General features: G+C 44.3%; 1 protein-coding gene across 1 annotated transcript in view; it reads right to left on the bottom strand.

Annotated features, from left to right (window-relative positions):
* Positions 1-13,292, bottom strand: part of fbxw7 (F-box and WD repeat domain containing 7) — a 113,482-nt gene extending 100,190 nt beyond the window's left edge. The window contains exon 1 of the mRNA XM_017461079.3: positions 12,828-13,292. The gene's annotated coding sequence lies outside the window, so the exon portion shown is untranslated. The remainder of the gene's footprint in view (positions 1-12,827) is intronic.
* Between the last annotated feature and the right edge of the window lie 280 nt (positions 13,293-13,572).

Genomic DNA, 13,572 nt, shown 5'->3' with positions numbered 1-13,572 from the left:
TCCTGCTTTACTTTCTAGACACGTTTACACCTCTCTCTCTCCCTCTCTCTCTACCCACCGTCTGAGTGCTTCCAGATGTTTCCGTCTGTGCGAGAGAACCCGAGCCGTGTCTCTGCGTCTTGCCCAGAGTTGTTCGAAGCGTACGGAGACGCGCTTCCCGCGTAGGACATCTTGAGGATTGAGGGAACGGACAAAGCGATCGCAGACAAATCAAAACGTCCAGGATCGGAACACTCGAACTAAAGACGCTTTCTTTTGGAAACCTGTAAATGCCCAAAGGCCGCATAAAAAAATATTTATATAACCATCTCCTCATCGATTCGTCCAACTGCAGCGGGCGTCCGATGAGTCATCATAAAACGAGACCGGGCATTTTTGTCTACTTTAAACGCCGTGGCGTGAACGTATACCTTTTGAAACCTCTTGCATTCCAATGGCGAGGGTTTACCTTTTTCCACGGAACCGATGTAAGAAAGGGTTTCGCGGGTACGAATCCGACAACCGCGCTTTCTCCGGACTGCTGGGTCACGTAGTAGCGTCGCACGCTCGGATGAACGCGCTATCCGCCCTCTTCCGCATACATGAGCTCAGAGGAGGAGTTCAGATTGGCTAGTGTCTCTGTGATTGACAAGGGGAAATGAGCAAGCCCCTCCCACAGAGACAAAGCCGTTCTGATCCGGACACGTGTGAAAGCGGCGTTATATGGAAGCGGCGTTAGGGTTCCTACGGCTTTCCGAATAAGAAAAAAAAAAAATTCACTCCATTTCTATTTAATTTTATAACAACGAAGTGATGAATCCTGACATGTAGCAGATTTCATCCTTAAAACTAGCTTCTGGTACAGATTCTGTAGGAAAAAAATTCTCTCTCTCTCTATATATATACAAATAAAAACACTCCAGGAAGCGTTCCCTCCATCTTTTCTACAGTCTCTCTTTCCTTAAAACCAAACAAAATCAAGTACTGGTGAGTTTAAACCACCGATGAAACGGCGTGTCTCAGTCAGCTACTAGTTCAGTAGTCAGGACGCTGATATAGGCGAGTCGGCCATTTTGAGGGCTGCCTCAATGGCGAAATCCATCCAGTGCGCTGGAACGTTCACGTCCTAATAAAAAAAAAAAAATCCCACAATGCACCGCGAAATCCAGGAAGCATCGATGCTCGCTATGTTCCCACACTGGGAATGACGCCATGTTTTCTGAAGCCTCTCAGCTGGAAACAAAATGGCGGACGGACTCCGAACAAACCTATGAGTTACATTTTATCCCGTCATTAAATACGAGAGGTCAGGTAGAAAAAAAGAAAGTTAGATACACCACCACGGCCAGTCCATGCAGAAAATCGCGACTTTGCGATATATTCGGCGGAGCTTATGATTTTTCAATATTACAGGATTGCAGATTTGGCCCGAGACGCGTTCGGCCCTCTTCGATTCACGTCTGTCGAAAACGAGTACAGCTAAAAAAAAAAAAAAAAAAGTCTCGTTTACCAACAAACATCACCGCGAAAGAGCGTGCGAAACTATTGCGTGCGATTTCGCCGATTCTAGTAGTTTTTAGCAACAAAATAAATAAATAAATAACACAGAAATCATCGCAATTTTTGAAAAAAGTAGCAGCAAAATCAAGCAAGAAAAAAAACTCTGAAATCCTGTACGGACTCCGTGGCAATCGCGTAACGGTAATTTTCAGGGGTTGGAACTGAAAGGAACGATGTACAAGGCGTGCGCCAGCTCAGACATCAAGCTCCGACTTTAGGCAGGAAAGAAGTCTGACCTGACTGTGGGAGCCAAGAGCCAGGAGTCAGGGAAGTGAAAGAGTTGCTAGGTTTACTCTAGTAATACATTCCGACTACGTCTCTCTCTCAAAGAAAGAAAGAAAGAAAGAAAGAAAGAAAGAAAGACACTGGATGGACGAGACGCGTCTACAAGCGACACCGGCGGCTTGTTACGTCCTGGTCTGAACGCAGGGCTGGCTGTAACTAGCGAATGAAGATGCGCTGAACAGAATTATGGGATTCCCTACAAGGGAGCTCAGCTTGCCTTCCAAACGAGACATCATTCATCATAGAAGCAGGTAAATACCGCAGCGCTCTCAGAACACGTGTTCTTCAGCACGTGACACCTCTGCACATCACGCTGAGCCCAGATCCTTATGTGAACCTCTGTGAAGATAAACACACACAGCCACACAGCTGCTCTCAGACCTGTGCGTGTAGAGGCTGGGGGGGGGGGGGGGTTGTACGCAACTACCGAGTCAAGGTTTGAATTACAGCCGCCCAATCAGGAGATCAAGACCAGGCTCCGGTTGCGCACAAAATATGTGGAACCAAATGAACAAGAGAAGGGAAGGGGGGGTCCATAAAGAAAAGGACAATACAGCACACTCCTCTCTTTGTGTCCTGGATTTCGGAGGCAAACACTGCGGGGGGAATTAAACAGGCACATCGTTATCAGATGCTCCGTCACCACGGGGCGTGTTAAGACGCTGTCCGACTCCCCTTTTAGACAGGCAACGCTCTCTCGGGTGCGTGTTTCGTGGAGATTCCTAATTAGACACTACAAAGACGAAGGAAGCGAGCTCTTCTAAGAAAGTAAAACCCGTCTATGCACAAACAGATGAACTAGAAAACATCCACGCGAGAGCTTATAATCAATCAGTGACGCACAGTAAACGCTGTACGTTTCGTAAACGGTGATACGAAAAGGACGCGTAAACAGGGAGCGAGATAAAAGTTTGTCACGATAACAGTAGGCAGGTTAAGGACGGTCATTTTCGACGGTCCCTTGTTTTGGATAAATATAAACGCAACTCTACTTCCAGTTGAGGAAGTAGGCTCCGGGATATCCCTGGGATAGGCTCCGGGCTCCCTGCGACCCTGTGTAGGATAAGCAGTACGGAAAATGGATGGAGAAATAAACAGGTAAACAACTACCTAGTTTAAAAAGAAAATCACAGACCCCTGGGTGTCCAAAGAACAGTCAAATATATGTGTTGTGAATATTATACACACACACACATTTTTTATGGATTTTGGACGTATTAATTAAATTGATGATTTGCCCTTCGTTCAGAGTTGCAAGCATAGACTCGTGCTCATATCTCATGGGCGTGCACTGTGCAGCGACCGCTACGCTGTCACTTATGCGCGTGGCCTGTCTGGGTTGTCTAAGGTTAGCGACGTAATACGTAGACACTACTGTAATATCTATCTACAGTGGATATAAAAAGTCTACACACCCCTGTCAAAATGGCAGGTTTTGGTGATTAAAAGAAGATCAAACCGATTTTTAAAGTTACAATAACCTGGTTGCACAAGTATGCACACCCCTTGTGTAAGTGGAGACGTGACCGTGTTCAGAATGAACCGTTCACGTTCGATCTCACGTTCGAGAGTAACTATCACGCGGCCGTCATCGATGAAACGATTCCGATTAACCCCCCCAAATAAACACCGGCTGTTTCTGTAGGAGCTTCTTCGGACGTCTTTGTTTCTTCTGAAGCCGTGGTCCACGAACAGCTGACAAACACGCACACATACATATAGCTATTCGCATAAATATAAAGCGAACAGGGTTCATTAGTCTCATCGATATATACATGGAATGTGTACAAAATGTGTACAGTATCAGAGGGACCCTGTGTGTGCGTGTGCGTGTGTGTGAGAGCGTATCTTCGCTCCTAGGCGCCCGTCTCTGTCTATACCTCCTAAAATAAACCAGCGATACTCCAAGTTCACACACACTTCCCTCTCTTTCTCTGTCAGGAGAACAGGAGCCTCTTTGAGCGCGACGGGAAAAGGTAAGACGGGCTTTTTCTAAAACGTCTGAAGGACACACACTGGCCCTCATTGTCAGGATTGATCCAGAACGGGAAGAGAGAAGTGTGGGAACGCTCGAGTGTCTCTGCTCAGGACCACAGCAGACGCCGCGTCGGCGGACGCTCCGAAAGCTCGCGCAGTCGATTTTATACACCTAACGTATGTGGGTGTGCGTGGAGTTAGGAAATCCAAACGTTTCCAGACGCCTCGTGGGAATGAAAGCGAACGGGCGTCAACACGCTCTCTTCACATCCTCCTCACTGAGCTGACCTAATACCCACAATGTTTCTGATCAATACCATAAAGTCGAGGAGTCACTTCCTGACGGAGTGTTCGCAGCGTAGTGTGAACACACTCGACACGTGTCTAATCTGAAAGGAGCTCTAGCGTTGTGGTTATGCCTAGTGAATATACATATACATATATACACACACACATATAGACCAGCCGGAACATTAAGACCACCTGCCTAATGTCGTGTAGGTCCGCCTTGTGCAACCAGAACAGCTCTGACCCATCGAGGCATGGATTCCACAAGACCTCTGAATGTGTGCTGTGGTATCTAACACCAAGACATCAGCATCAGATCGTTTACATCCTGTAAGTTGTGAGGTGAGGCCTCCGTGGATCAGACTTGTTCGTCCAGAACGTCCCACAGACGTTGAGATCTGGGGAATTTGGAGGCCGGGTCAACGCCTCGAACTCTCGCTCACGTTCCTCAAACCGTTCCTGAAATTTTTTTTGCAGTGTGTCAGGGTGCATCATCCTGCTGAAAGAGCGTCAGTGTCGTAAGGGAACACCGCCACCATGAAGGCGTGTACTCGGTCTACAACAACGTTTAGGTAGGTGGAACGTGTCAAAGTAAGATCCACGCAGAAACGCGTGAAGGTCGGCAGGTGCCGATCGGTCGCGCAGATCGGATCGCACAAAACGTGCGTTACCCGGCCTTTGTGAAATTCGCAACAGGAACGAGCGTGAAACCGATCACGTGATCCGATGCCAAACTCTTCTGTGCAGGAAGCATCGGGTCCAGAAAGAAAAAAAAAAACACGCAGATGCCGTTAAAATATCACGACTTCTCAAAATGGTGGAAAATTTAACCAGAACTAGAGCCTTAAGCTGTGTGAAGTTCTCGCCCCGTCAGTAACGCACTCACCCTCTCATGACTGAGGGTCAAACTAAACACAAATCAAGTTTGTGTAATGAATAGGAATAGACACAAGGGCATAGAAGAGCATTTAACTATCACACACACACACACACACACACACACACACACACACACACACACACACAATACCCTTAGCTACCTGGACTAAAAAGACAAAGACAATAGTTCACTGGCAGGCAAACAACATTGCCATGTGCACACACACACACACACACACACACACACACACTCTCTGGAAACACTCAGGAGAGCAGCAGTGTTTATCTCCCACTCTGCAGATAGACTTTGATGTGCTGCAGGCAAGCGGAAACACACAGCCGTGTGGAGACACACACACACACACACACACACACACACACACACACACACACACACACACACACACACGCCTGCTTGTCAGTAGATATGTCCCAAGACTCATCGCTCCCTGTTTGGATGAGCATTACGCTCAACGTTACAGTTAACACACCTGTGTGCACCAGGTCTTTCCATTGGCCCAGCACACATGACCTACAATTTTCACACAACACACATTCTGATATCATTTTTTTAAAAATCTTTTTTTAATTGTTCGATCCGTCTCACGGTTCACGAAGATTCGCCACGTTGCTATTTAGTGCAGATGTAAAACACGAGACTTTGACTGAATCGGAAGATTGAATCGATTCGACTCGGAAGCGTACGTAGGTTCCACGTGAACGAACCACATTCGTGCGTTTTTGTAAAAATCCGACAGCGGTTGAGCACGTGTTTTTAAAACGGAACCCCGCGCTCAAACTGAGCTCAGGATCGAACCCAGGTATACACACACACACACACACACACACACACACACACACACACACACACACACACACACACACACACAGATCTACACATGTCTATTAAAGAGAACCTTCCTGTAGTGGAAGACGCTGAAAGGTCACAGAGAGAAAGGCGTTACCCTGGAAACGACCCTCTGCTGGGGGCCCCTTCATGGTAGAGAAAGGCAACACAGCATCCTGTGTGTGTGTGTGTGTGTGTGTGTGTGTGTGTGTGTGTGTGTGTGAGAGAAAGTGAGAGAGAGAGTACCCCTACAATCGCATAGACAACTACAGCAAGATAAACACAGTGAAGGGGATTTATAACACAATCAACAAGCTGTAATCAAAAGATAAGGACACACTGGCCCGGTTTTATTTAAAGAACGGGGATCTATCAAGGTCTGATCTTCACAATACGTTTGTGCAAGTGTATCATGCCACGAACAAAGGAGATTTCTAAGGACCTCGGAAAAAGAGTTGTTGAAGCTGGAAAAGGTCACAAAACCATCCCTGAAGATGTTGTGTAGAAATGGAGGATCTTCAAGACCGTTGTTCCCCTCCCCAGGAGTGGAGACCAACAAAGATCACTCCGAGAGCAAGACGTGTAATAGCCCAGGAGGTCACAAAGGAACCCAGGGTAACTTCTAAGCAGCTAAAAGCTTCTCTCACATTGGCTAATGTTAATGTTAGGTTTAAATGAGAAGCGTTATGTTTGTAGAAAGGAAAACACTACTTATCCCATATGTGAAACACGGTGGGGGTGGGATCATGATCTGGGCCTGTTTTGCTGCATCTGGTCCAGGACGACTTGCCAGTTGATAGAAGAATGAATTCAAGGAAAATATCAGGACATCTGTCCGTGAACTGAATCTCAAGAGAAAGCGGGTCATGCAGCAGGACAACGACCCTAAACACACGAGGCGTTCTACTAAAGAACGGTTCAAGAAGAATAAAGTGAATGTTTTGGAACGGCCAAGTCAAAGTCCTGACCTTAATCCAATAGAAATGTTGTGGAAGAACCTGAAGCGAGCAGTTCATGTGAGGGAACCCACCAACATCCCAGAGCTGAAGCTGTTCTGCACTGAGGAACGGGATGAAACTCCTCAGGACTGATCAACACTTACCCCAAACGTTTAGTTGCTGCACAAGGGGGTCACACTAGACACCAAGAGCAAAGGTTCACATACTTCTGCCACTCACGGATATGTAATATTGGACCATTTTCCTCAATAAATACATTTCCAAGTATAATATTCTTGTCTCATTTGTTTAACTGGGTTCTCTTGATCTACCTTTAGGACTCGTCTGGAAATGTGACCATGTTTTAGGTCATATTTAAGCAGAAATTTATAAAGGGTTCACAAACTTTCAAGCACCACTGTGGATGTTCTCACGGTCTTTCCCTCTCACTCTGAGGAAGCAGGCTGTGCCTCTTTCCTGTTCCTGATGTCTGCATCATGTGTTTAAAAGGGGTTCGAGTCTCAGGATGATGTTTTAGGTTTTATTTAGAACATGAAGAAAGTTTTTACTGAGAATAAGAATAATATGTTTATCCGTTCATCCACTTCAGGCAACAGAAGTCTGCGCTTGAGAGAGGAAGGTTACTTTAGGTCAGATGGGGGGTGTGTGTGTGTGTCTGTGTGGGGAGAAGGGGGGCAGCAAGTCCTCAATGAAGAACAACAAAAAAAAAGAAGCACAGGACAAGGCGGTTTCCCTTTCACACCCTCTCGCTCTCTCCATTCAAAACCAAACACTACACACACGCAAACAGGCAGAGGAAACACTGTGTGTGTGTCTGTCCTGGTGAATGCAACACTGTTCCAATATTTCGTATGCTCGACGTGACGACGGCTTATAAAGGTCACCATGAACGTGTGCGATCCTGATCCGAGGTCATGTTAGTAAACAGTAACCCTTTCTTTATCTTTATAAAAAAAGCGCAGGTTTGGGTTTTTCAGTTCAGCTCTGAATTCAAGATTCGTTTATTCTTTAAACAACAACAATAATAACACTCTTTCTGGAACTGAATCCTTTTCTGAACGCTGAAGCCTCTCGCTCTCTCGCACACACACACACACACCTGCAGATGAAGAGGGCCCAGGTGAAAGCACACAGCAACTACACGCTCTTTTCTTTCATCTCAGCAGAATAAACACTTCTGGAAACAGCTGCTTCAAAAGGCAGCAGGGAAAAAAAAAAAAAAAGTGTTGTGCTGCGATCCTCAGGTGTACTTCTAGACAGCAAAAACACACACACAACTCAATGCTGTTTAACACTAACAGAGTAAAGACACCATTTAAGGTGACAAACAGTGACGCTTCACGCTGTAAACTAACCATCTTAACATTGCGCCTGATTCATAATTCATGTAACGGCACACGTTCTGTCGTGTGTGTGTGTGAGACTGAGAGAGCATGTGTGGGTGAGAGAGAGTGTGTGAGTGAGCATGTGAGAGAGAGAGAGAGAGAGAGTGAGTGTGAGAGGGAGTGTGTGTGAGAGAAATCATGTAAGAGAGAGTGTGAGAGAGAGAGAGCAAGAGTGTGTGAGAGAGCGAGTGAAAGAGAAAGTGTGTGTGTGTGTGAGAGAGAGGGAGAGAGAGCAAGAGTGTGTGCGAGAGAGAGCAAGAGTGTGTGCGAGAGAGCATGAGTGTGTGTGAGAGAATGAGTGTGTGTGAGAGAACGAGTGTGTGTGTGTGAGAGAGAGAGAGAGAGAGAGTGTGAGAGTGTGAGTGTGTAATCATGCATGGCTTAGTACCCTGCGCCATCTTTCAACCTTTGATGAATCACATGACTTAGAAGCCAGTCATCCTCACGCATCTTTATCTCCTAAACTGGGACAGGAACATGGTGAGAGATCGGACGTCATCTGGTGAGGACAAGTGACGGTACTGTACTATACTATACACTACCATACTATACTATACTATACTGTACTATACACTACATACTGTACTATACTGTACTATACTATACAATACAGCACTATACTATACACTACTGTACTGTACTATACTGTACTATACTATACACTACAGTACTATACTATACACTACAGTACTGTACTATACTGTACTATACTATACAATACAGAACTATACTATACACTACTGTACTGTACTATACTGTACTATACTATACACTACAGTACTATACTATACACTACAGTACTGTACTATACTGTACTATACTATACACTACAGTACTGTACTATACTGTACTATACTATACACTACAGTACTATACTATACACTACTGTACTATACTGTACTATACTATACACTACAGTACTATACTATACACTACTGTACTGTACTATACTGTACTATACTATACACTACTGTACTATACTGTACTATACTATACACTACAGTACTATACTATACACTACTGTACTGTACTATACTATACACTACAGTACTATACTTTTCTATACTATGCACTACTGTACTATACTATACACTACTGTATTATAATATACACTATTGTATTGTACTACACTATACACTACAGTACTATACTTTTCTATACTATGCACTACACTACTGTATTATAATATACACTACCGTGCTATACTTTTCTATACTATACACTACAGTACTATACTATACTTTACTGTTCTATACTATACACTTCCATACTATACTACATTATTGTACTATACTACACTATATTGTACTATACTGATCTGTACTATACTATACTCTAATGTATTTCGTATATGGTTATTATTAGCTAGAGCGTAGAAATACAGGAGTATTTATTATACAGGGGGAAACAGCGTTGTGAATTTGCTATTTTTAACACAGTCTGAAAAAACTGGATGTGGCCTCACTTCATTAAAAATCTTCTCAGATAAATCAGTGCAGTCGTGCTCTCGTCTGCCGTCAAACGGTCGAGCGCTGCCGTACGTTTACACGTGTCCTGTCGCAAAATGCGGTGAAAACTCCCACCCCATGTTAGTGTGATTAAGGTCTGTACATGTCTGTAACGCACTTCCATAGAGAGACTAAAACAGGAATACCCCACACGTCTTAATTCCATTTGTGTTTACTTCGAGTGTAACATTAGTCGGATTAAGGTCATCAGAGACCGCTGTTTACATGGGAGTTTCTTAATCAGAGTATCGTATTAATATTGGATTATTGTTGTCCGTGTAAACCTACTGACTGTGATTAATCGCTACAATCGATGGTTTAAAAACGATTAGCACGTTATCACATGGCTGACACGACCGACGGGGCACCGGAGTAAATAATCGAATGAAGCAAATATCGCCATGTATCACAGTGTCGATAGGGCGTGCGGGAAAAGCCCAACAGCACCGGGCGTGCGGGAAAAGCCGGCGTACGAGGACTAAAAGTGACATCTGCTAGATCGAGATCCCAAACACGTCCCAATTTGCCTACTATCCTCCGGAGGAGGAGTTATGTCAAAGTTTGCTTTGGCGAATTTAACCTGCAAACATGGCCGATGAGTAACGTCAACCATGCGTATTTTCTAAATGAAATGTAATGGAAAAATAAAGTGAGGGAACGGTAAATGTAACGAGGTAGGATAAATTATATAAGGAATAACGAATTAATAAACGCTGAAATGCAACGAGGAGTTTGTTTACGCCGACAGTGTTCTCTATCGTTACGTGACGTGATCGGTTGTGTGTCCCGGTACTTGTGAACTCTTTTGTAAAGAAAAACGAGTACATACTTTAGTGCATGGTATAAGAAGTCGAATTGGGATGCGACACGTGTGAAGCTCAGAAACGACGTGCAGCGACCATCTTGCGTACGCGTGGGCGTCGTTAAAGTCCAAGACGGTGTTTATGGTTACAGCAGCAGCTCTTAAGTACAAGTCCAGTGTTCCAAAGCGAGATTATGTGCATACTCTTCTTCTTCCAGACCTGTGCGATATGAACTGCTGATAAAACTCAGACAGGCTTTGACAACAATAATTACACCACACACACACACACACCCACACACACACACACACACACACACACAGGTCATAGGCAACAAGTCAGCTTGAGCATCATTTCAAAACAAGCTTCAGCATGATAAGTCTGAACGACGAACTATTTCCCGAGCTGCAAATATCGAACATCCGGAAAATTCTGTGACTACAGCCCTATTCGGACAGGATTAGTTTATCTTCGGGTGGCATCCATTTTAACCAGCAACCAATCACTTCTCATACGGACGCTGGAGTACCGAAGAGACGCTGGCTGTTGTTTCAGTTTGGACCTCGAACAAGATTACATCAACAATGTGCTTTTAAAAACAAAACACACACGATAAAAAAAAATCTAAGCGTACGAGAAGCATCTGTTTTTGCATTGAGGAAGTGTTTAATATCTGACGGAGGGTCGCTGATATGCTGCTACGGGACTGAATACGCAGCTAGGAGCGGTCAAATGTAGGTTTTTTTCCCCTAACGCGAGGCGCCAAAATCATGGACATATGTAGATAGATACCTGGACTGAAGCGATCGTCAGAGTCAAAGTCGGTGCGTGCTTTGACTCCGTGAGGACGGAGGAAAAACAGAGACGTGACCGATCTGGACGGAAATAAAACCACAAAGGAGATCCTGTAAAACAGGAAGTTATCCCTTGGATGTACGTTTAATCCCGTCTGAGTCGGGCTTTAGGAGCTTTACGCAGGCGGCACGATCAGGGTTCGATCCTGAATCTCAAATCTCAGGTAAGTGTCTGCTCGGAGTTTGACACGATCTCTCTATTTCTCCCGGTGTCTGTCTGGGTTTCATCCGGGTTCTCAGGTTTCCTCCTACCTTCAAAAAAGACGTGCGATGCTAAATAGCTCCAAGGTGTCAACGATGGTGTGTGACCATGGACCAGAGCCCCATCCGGGACGTATTCCCGCTCCGGATCCACCGGGATGAAGCTCTTACTGAAAGTCAGTGAGATGCTTTAAGCATGGCGTGACCTGAGAAGCTCAAACTTCCATCAGCATGTGCATCTCACACACACACACACACACACACACACACACACACACACACACAATGCAGCTTAAAGTGTGTTATATTATAGCACTTGCTATGTAGACAACCTAAATATCATACACCCAAAAAAAAAAAAAAAAAAAAAAAAAAAAAACGCGTTTAGAAAGCATTTTAATTCTAAACTAGGATATATATCTATTTTAGCTAACTGGCTAATATCAGGCACCCAAGCTAAGCTAAACAGCAACAACGCATTCAAAGTGTGTGTTCTCGCTCTTTACATACTTAATGTAACCTGAACAAAGCTATAAAAGTGTGTGTTCATGATTGTTCCTCAATAATGACTGTTTAATACACTATAATTAACTCCAAGTTTACACATTAGCTCCAGGCAGTGTATACTAGCTAGCCACTACTAGCCAAGGAGCTAACACATGAACCTAGGAGTTAGTTATAAGTTTGGCTGAAATTTAAACATGGATAGAACATAAACTTTGCAGTGAGTAAAGTTGTGGAGGGGGGAATATTCTTCTTGAGACAAAAAAACAAGACAAGAACCATGTAGCTAGCATTAGCTTGTAATAAGCTATGTCTATTTGTGAGTGTCTTTCTAGTTTGTTTGTTTGTTTATGTGAGAACAGATGAATATAAAAGAATGAGAAAAGCAGACTTAGTTTCACCAAAAAAATGCAAAACTTCCCAGCTAGGAAGATGTATAGACTATGCTAGTTAGCAAGCTAGCTAGCTAGGCTAACCACATAGACTGTCCTTTATCAGTTCCTTTTAACGTTAGCTTAGCCAGCATGAAGGTGTCTGGCTAGCCGCTAGCTGAGCCTGATCACAATTGGCTACCTATAGATACCATAGTGCACTCCACAAGTCCATTAATTGATATTAATGTAGGACACCTATATAGGGAACAAGCCACAATTCGGGTTACAGCCCCGTCCTGTTTGCTTTGATGATGTACTCGTTTAAAAAACAAGTGCTTTTTTGAGATGTATAAACAAAGTTTGTTTACTGTGAGGTGTTTACAAAGTCAGTGCTGCTGGTGGATAATGTTTGAAGTTTGTTTACCTTAAATAATAAGGCGGAAAAAAACAAGAGCAGCGCGTGGCTCAGCAGATGGGGTTCCTTCCGGTGCACATACGCCGGTCTTCGAAAATTTCCCCGCGGCTCGTAGCCTAGGCAACACGCGTTCACGGGCTAGTAATGCTAGTGATAATCACAATCATGTAAGCTAATACAGGAGACTAAAGCCCGGTCGCGCTCGCTCACTCGCACCGCTTATCCTATTTATATCCATCCACATAGGTGTGTACGGCAAATACACATTCCACCCGGCTGCAAAGGGTAAAAAAAAAAAAGAATCCGTTACGAGGTAAAAAAAAAAATAATAATAATAAAATAACGCCGTGAAGCTTAATAATAATAATAAAATTATATATATAAAAAATAATAATAGTAATCCGTCGCAGGTCAACACGGCGCTGAACACAAGACTCTCTCGCACACAGCACAAAACGCTCCTGGATTCTTTTCCACGGACTCCAGTCTCAGGATGATGACGTCGCCGAAACGCGACCACGCCCCCCCACCCCTGGAAATTGTCCATCATTTCCACGCATGCGCGTCGCCATCGTCCTGAGGCACCCCCCCCTTTCTCCCATACCTTCTCCAACAGCCCTACACACTGCGCATGCGCATTATTTAATCACCTGAGTAGTCGCGGCGGTCTCGCGGGAAGAGCAAACCGAAATAACTAAGCTATAAAATGATTCTACAAAACACTACAAGAAGGGACAGATAAGAAGTAAAATGA

This window comes from Ictalurus punctatus, chromosome 29 (assembly GCF_001660625.3).
Source record: "Ictalurus punctatus breed USDA103 chromosome 29, Coco_2.0, whole genome shotgun sequence".
In the NCBI taxonomy this organism is placed as follows: Eukaryota; Metazoa; Chordata; class Actinopteri; order Siluriformes; family Ictaluridae; genus Ictalurus; species Ictalurus punctatus.
The sequence above is the reverse complement of the archived record's forward strand: the minus strand, read 5'-3'. Positions and strand labels throughout refer to the sequence as shown.